This window comes from Arvicanthis niloticus, chromosome 6 (genome assembly GCF_011762505.2).
Source record: "Arvicanthis niloticus isolate mArvNil1 chromosome 6, mArvNil1.pat.X, whole genome shotgun sequence".
In the NCBI taxonomy this organism is placed as follows: Eukaryota; Metazoa; Chordata; class Mammalia; order Rodentia; family Muridae; genus Arvicanthis; species Arvicanthis niloticus.
The window spans coordinates 87382497-87389429 of NC_047663.1; the positions used below are offsets into that span (position 1 = coordinate 87382497).

Sequence of the window (6933 nt, forward strand, 5' to 3'; positions counted from 1 at the left end):
ACCGAGGCTCACATGGAAGCTGTGCTTACCTCAAGGTCATATGGCTGATAAGAGACCAAATCACACTTCCACGGAACCATGATCTTTGTGATGGTCTGGGACAGTTCAAGCTGTCACCCACTGTTAACAGAACAAGACTGCTAAAGGTCCCAAGACCTTGAGGATGCGAATCATTCTCTTCTGCAGTGGGATACAATCACTGCTGTGGCAGAATTTTAAGCTCTTTTTATCTAACATCATTGGAAAAGGTATTTCTGAATGGTAGTAGTCTGCCAGACTTCCTTAGGGAAAGTCACACAGACAGTATGTTGGATAGACTTTTTTTTCCCTTAAAAAAAAAAAGGAAACTCTTGGTAAATATTTACTTCCTTTTCATTCATCTTTTTCTCTCAGAAGCAGTGTGACTTTGGAGTCAGGGCTGCTGGAGGGATTTGGCCACCTCTGAGACCCTGCAGGTATGAGGGGTCTATGAGATCTGTGGTATTCAGCAGTGCCCCCTCTTCTGATAGCACCCCCTGAGCATAACCTTCCATTCATTTCCCTCTAGTTCCCATCAGGGATGGGAGAAGAAATCAAAGCAGATCAATGCACCAGAGAGGGGACAAGGATTTCCCAAGCCAGGTGAACAGGGTATCACCGCACCTTCCTCTCTGTTTACCATTTAGCCAGACCTTGTCCCCCGTCCCTCCGCCCCCGCCCCAGTAGGAATCAGGCAGCCGTTTGAACAATTCACTTATCAGGACCACCAAGCCAAATAAGATAGACACATTTGTGTGTGGGGGGGGGAGAGGGGAGGCATAGAGTTCCATCTTGCCTGGGTTTGGTGTCTTATCGCTGAAGGTGAGGGTCAGCTATAATTAAATTCTGAACATTTCCTAAATTGTCAGAGTTGGGAGCATTTTGGGGGTGAAAACTGAAGAATGTTTCTCTTTGAAATCCCAAGCTTCAGAAACTTAAAGGCCCTTGGAAGCTGTGTGGCTGTAAGATGCTCCTATTATCTCGTAAGAATGACAGTGCAGAAAGGGGAGAGCCAGCAGGGAAGGAGGAGGGGGAGACCGCAGCCTCTGCAAGGCTGAGAAACGTGGTCCCTGCAAATATTGAATGAACACTGCCTCTCTCTGTAGGAGCCACCTCCCTGCTTCCCCAATGCCGCGTCTGCAGTAACTACAAACTATTTGGTATGCTGCATTAGTGACACTGCCTTCTCAGATACATCGTTACTACCGAAGTTGGAGCCCAGTGTCCTTTTTAGTTATTAAACTGAGGCCAGTGACTGAGTCATTCCACATCCCAGATTCTCCTCCTGTGCTTCTATTTCAAGTGCCTAGTATCTTAGCTTTTTTTTTTCTTCACCAACACCTGAGTTGGTTCTTCGCCAGTTCCCCAATCTGCAAAGCCCTTGCAGAACAAATAGCATTATCCAACCTCCAAACACACACTGATGGCATAAAAATAACCAAACCCACACAAAATCTTTAGGGTGAGATTATCAGGAAAAACAAGGTAGGAAAAGGTCTATCTCCCCTCTGCCAGTCCCCAACTTACCGAGTGGGAGAGCGATGAAGAAGGGGAGCCAACATAAGATGAACATTCCGACTACAATGCCCAAGGTTTTGCCTGCTTTCTTTTCCCTGGAGAACTTAAAAAGTTTGACAGCTATGGAACTCCTGGGGTTGTGGCCCTTGGCCTTGGTACTGCTGAGGGCGTCCTCAGGAAAGTTCTTGGAGTGGATCCTCAGGGTCAGCTCCTTGGAGTTGGACATTTCCTTCATGACTCCCGCCTCCAGATTCTTGGTGGTCCTCTTGGCCACGATGTAGACCCGGCAGTACATGACCAAGATGACCGGGAGAGGATGTAGAAGGAGCCCAGGGAGGAAAAGAGGGTGTAGAAGGGTTCTTCTGTGACCCTGCCTTCTTTGTCATCATTGGGTGCAGCTTCTTTCCATCCAAGGAGAGGTCCGATGGAGACGACCGTGGACAAGACCCACGCACTGAGAAGCTGAGAAGCGCCAGAGAGCCAAGATGGCCTTCCTGCGGGTGACCAGCGTGGGATACTGCAGAGAGTATCGCATCCCAATGTAGCGATCTATGGAGATGGCACATAGGCTCAGGATGGAGGCCGTGCAGCACAGGACATCTACCGCTGCCCAGATGTCACAGAAGATGCGCCCCAGCACCCAGTAGCCGAGTACTTCCAGGGTAGCGGAAGAGGGCAGGACTGTGAAACTCAACAGCAGGTCAGCAATGGCCAGGTTGACAATGAAGTAGTTGGTGGGCGTCCGCAGGTGCCGGTTGCAGGCCACCGACAGGATGACCAGGATGTTGCCCACGATGGCAAAGAGGATGAAGGCGCCCAGCACCAGGCCCACAGAGATGGCCCTGGTAACGTCCAGCTGGGGCAGTGTGGAGTTGCTCGAGGTCTGGTTGGGGCCAGTGAAGTTGGCATCTTTCAACTCTCCCCAGTGGGCAGGTGCTGATGTGTTGTGGCCGGTGTCCAAATCGGTATTCATTTTAAAGTCCGTCCTCCATAGCCAGGGAGGAGATTGGGCTCAGAAGGTCTGCGACCAAGGCTCCACAGCTGCCCTGAAACTTTGCTCCCTCTGTGGTCTTCTTTCCAGAGGCGTCCTCCTGGGGAGAAGTCATCTCCCCCCGGGCAGCCTAGCCTGGCAGCAAGTCGCCTGCCTGCACCCAGCGGCTCGCTCGCCGGTCAGAGGGAGGAGGAGGAGGAGAGAGGGGATGAGGAGGCAGCTCCAAGTTTAAGGGTCCATGTCAGGCGCGCCTGACCAGGCCGGCGCGGGAGCGCGGGGAGGAGCGGGCGCGGGGCCGGGGTGCCCGGCTGTGCCCAGCCCGCGGCGGGTCCGCGGCCCGCGGTGCCTTCTCCGCCCAGAGATCGATGGATTGCGAGGAGGGTCTGCTTTCAATGAGCCGCCTCTGGGCTGACTGCACGATGGTTACATCAGGCAAAGAAGCCCTGGGGGCACTGAACTAGGGGGCAATGCGGGTCCAGCCAAGGAGGGCAGCAGCTGAGCAGGGGAGTCTGGTGTGGGCATCCTAGTTCATACACCCCAGGGGGCCCGCTGGGATTATTTTCCCTCCTGTTCCCTCCTCTTCAGTTAAGAGGTATTGTGGGGATGCTTACCTCTAATGGGGGCTCCTGAAGTCAAGCCATGGGTTCAGAAGGATGTGAAACTTCTACAAAACTGGCTTCTACAAAAAAGAAGAAAATCCCTGAGTTAGGCAGGTGGCAGAGACTTGAGTCCCATCTGAGACCAGGCATATACTTTAGTTCCTCCATGCAGCCTCTTTGGCCTTGGTAAAACCTAGAAACGTCTGTTTGCACGTTTATTCATTTGTTCATTTATTCCTACACACATTCTTTCAATGGGTTGTCAGTGTCCACCTCCAGACAGTGGTTCTGTTTTAGGCACAGTTGGAGGGGCAGCCAGACTCCTGACCGGCAAGTGGGAGCTTACTAAACAAGCAAAACCGGAGGCATGACAGTTAGTGACAGGAGTTAAGGAGAAGATCAATTGAGGACAGAGAAATGCAACCAGGGTATGGAGGAATATGAATTGGATTTTTAAAAAATGACAGAGTGTGACGTAGCTCAGGTTACCTTCTAGCTCACGATATAGCATAAAGATAGCTTTTAATTCTTGATTTTCCTATGGCCACCTCAGGATTGTTGGAATGACAGGCATGTACCACCGTTGTCGGTTGATTTGATCCTGGATGGGACCCAGAGACTTTTGCATTCTAGGCAAACACAGACTCTACCAATTGAGCAGTATCTCCAGTCCGAACTTGACATTTTAAGCAGGGGCTTGGGGGTGTCACTAAAGAGATAGTTGAGGAAGGGAGGAAGGGAAAGGTGAGAGGGGAGCTAGTTGGCTCTCTGGGAGTAGAGAATGAGGGCAAACAGATGGCCAAATCTGGGGGAAGGGGCCTGGGGGATCTTCTTGTCTGTTGTCTCTTTTCTGGTATTGCCTTGTGTTCACACTGAGGTGGGTAGTTATTAAAAGGACAAAAAAAAAAAAAAAAAAAAAAAAAAAAAAAAAAAGTCAAACCAGGAAAGAATTTTCTTGTTAGTTTTTTGTTTGGTTGGTTTTTTGGTTTTTTTTGAAACAAGGTCTTCAGGTTGGTTTTGAACTCAAGATTTTCTGTCTCCCAACACTTAGATACTAGACCGTGTGCTAAGTTCACGTTGCCCTTTGCTCATGACTCAATGAGAGAACTAGTCTCGTTTTGATTTCTGTTTTGAGGATGGGACCTGGGTAATAAGGAAAGTTGATCCCTTTTTCCAAGGGAATGGGGGAGTGAGGGAAGGAGAAAGGGAGAGAGAGAGAAAGAGAGAGAGAGAAAGAGAGAGAGAGAAAGAAAGAGAGAGAGAGAAAGAGAGAGAGAGAGAGAGAGAGAGAGAGAGAGAGAGAGAGAGAGAGAGAGAGCGCACAGATACAGCCTCCAGTGACAGCATGGATAAGATGCCAGTTAGCCTTAAGGAAGTAGCTGGTAACATACCGGACTGGTTTCATCTGGACAGATCACAGTCTCACTCCTGCCTCTTCTGGGCTTTGTGATCTGGAAAAGCTCCTTCATTTGTTTAACCTCCCATCTGTTTGTTTATAAAATGGGGGTTTTAATAATATTTACCACATCAAGTTGTTGAGAGGATTAAATGGAACTGTGACTGGAACCTAGAGAGCTTTCAACAAATGTTAGTTGTTGTTGATACTTTTGTATAATCTTAAAAGTACACAACCCATTTCTCAGTCCCCAATGCTTTAAGTGTGCACTCTGAGCCAGTCTCTCAGCTGTCCTGATTCTTGATTGCCAATTGATATATAACTGATATATTTTTTCTTTTTGTTTATTTCTTTTTTCTGAGATAAATTCCCATGAAGAAACAGTAGCTGAAGAAACAGGAATACAGGAAATAGATAACATTTGTTGAGAACTTGTTGAATTCTAGAATATATACATTGTACACTTTACAAAGATTACCTCCCTCCATGTGTTTGTATAGGTAATTGTGTGTATACAGTGTGTATGTTCACATGTTTAGTGTGTGTGTGTGTGTGTGTGTGTGTGTGTGTGTGTGTATGTGTGTGTGAAGGACAGTCTCCCTCCTTCCATTCACCTATTCTTTTGAGACAAGATCTCTCTCACCAGGATTTGGGGCTCATTGACAAGGCTGGTTGGTTACTGAGTCCCAGGGATCACTCTGTTTCTAGGTTGCAGTACTTTGATTAGAAGCACATGCCACCATACCCAGCACACCACACCCAGTATTTTTATGTTGGTGTAGGGACTGGACTCAGGTCCTCTTTTTTTTTTTTTTTTTTTTTTTTGCAGGGTAGATACATTATCAATGAAACCATCATTCTAGGCCATGGGATCTTCACATTTTAAGACAAGAATATTACCAGGTACACACAGAAATAATCAATCTGCCTTTGCTTTTTGAATGGCCAATATTCAGAGATCCCAGAGCTCTCTGGAAATCATTTTGTATGCAGAAAGAATTTCAGGATTGGAGGCAATGCCAGTGTGGGTGTTGGCGGTCTCAGGGAGTGGAGTAGGGTGGGCAGTTGGCCCAATGGAGCTTGCTGTGCAGAGAGAAAGAGAAACCCAGCTCAACTCCACAAGCAGGGCAGCAAGCCCTCGGCTTGTGATTCTTGGCCACTGGAACAATTATGTCAACAGGAATTTTCTTTGTGTACCAGGCCAAAGCGGCTCATAGATAATAACCCTTCGGTCAGGGAGAATATTCGCCTCCTAGAAACACAGGGATGGAAGGAAGGAAGGAGATGCCCATGTGCACACTCCCTGATTACACACCTTGAGAGAGCCAAGAGGCGGGGACAAAAAGCAGAAAATAAATGCTGTGAATATGTACTTTCAGTTAAATTCCAGGGACTGAGTAGAGTTCTCTTGTCAAAGTGGAACTGACTTAACACTGATGGATCTTCAGTAGCGCATGAAAGATTGGCTCTTTGTTTTCACCGAAAGGCTTTATAATTTCCTCTGTGTTCAATCTGGGGTGGCATCAATCCCCAGGGATCTAGAAAATTAAAAGAAGAATTGAAGATCCAGTCCCTGGAAAGGTTTGAGAGTGAAGGCAGTGTAGCCGAAACGTCACAGCCACAACTCACCCACAATAAGGCCTAAAATCAGATTTCTGGGCATTCTGATTCTGAACCTTGAATATGGGGTCCGGGAGTTTGTGTTATGTACAGAGCTGTGGGGTTCAGGAGTTTGTGCCCAGTTAGCCTAGGTGGTTCTTTTACCGCAGACGGGTGAACCATGTTTGGAAGACATCATTTAGTCTAATGTGCCTATTTTACAGATGATCTAATAGAGGCCCGAAAGTACAGATGACTTTGCTGAGGGTCTGTGACACAAGGCTTTTGAAGGACCAAGATCTTAAACCTAGATGATCTGATTGACAGTCCTAGTACTCTTGTCTCTGGGGGGTCCATGATAGATGGCCTTGCCCACTTGGTGCTCTTTATTCTTGCCACACACCCCACCTTTATGTAGCTCACAGGTCACTCACTCACTCACTCACTCACTCACTCACTTACTCATTATCTCAGAGAGAGAACTAGGTATCAAGGAGTTTTTTTTAATATGCCAGGGCACCTGTACCTGGTAGTGGCAGGTAATGGCGACAGGTGATGATGTAAGCTGTTGCTGGGTCCCTGGGAGGAGTCTAGTGGAAACGCCTGTAATGTAGCAGTGGTGTCCTTGTTACAACCCCACTGACAATGAAGAGAAATTCCTGTCTTCCCGCATTGTCACCAACACTTGTTATTTTCTGTTTTATCCCCCCTGTGGGTTTAAATATTTATTTACTTATTCTTGTGTGTGTATGTGAATTCACACATGTATGTGTATGTGAGTGGAGGCCAGATGTCAGCCTTGTTTCTCAGGA

General features: G+C 47.6%; 1 pseudogene; it reads right to left on the minus strand.

Annotated features, from left to right (window-relative positions):
* Window positions 1-1262: 1262 nt before the first annotated feature.
* On the minus strand, window positions 1263-2725 carry LOC117710350 (alpha-1B adrenergic receptor pseudogene; annotated as a pseudogene).
* Between the last annotated feature and the right edge of the window lie 4208 nt (window positions 2726-6933).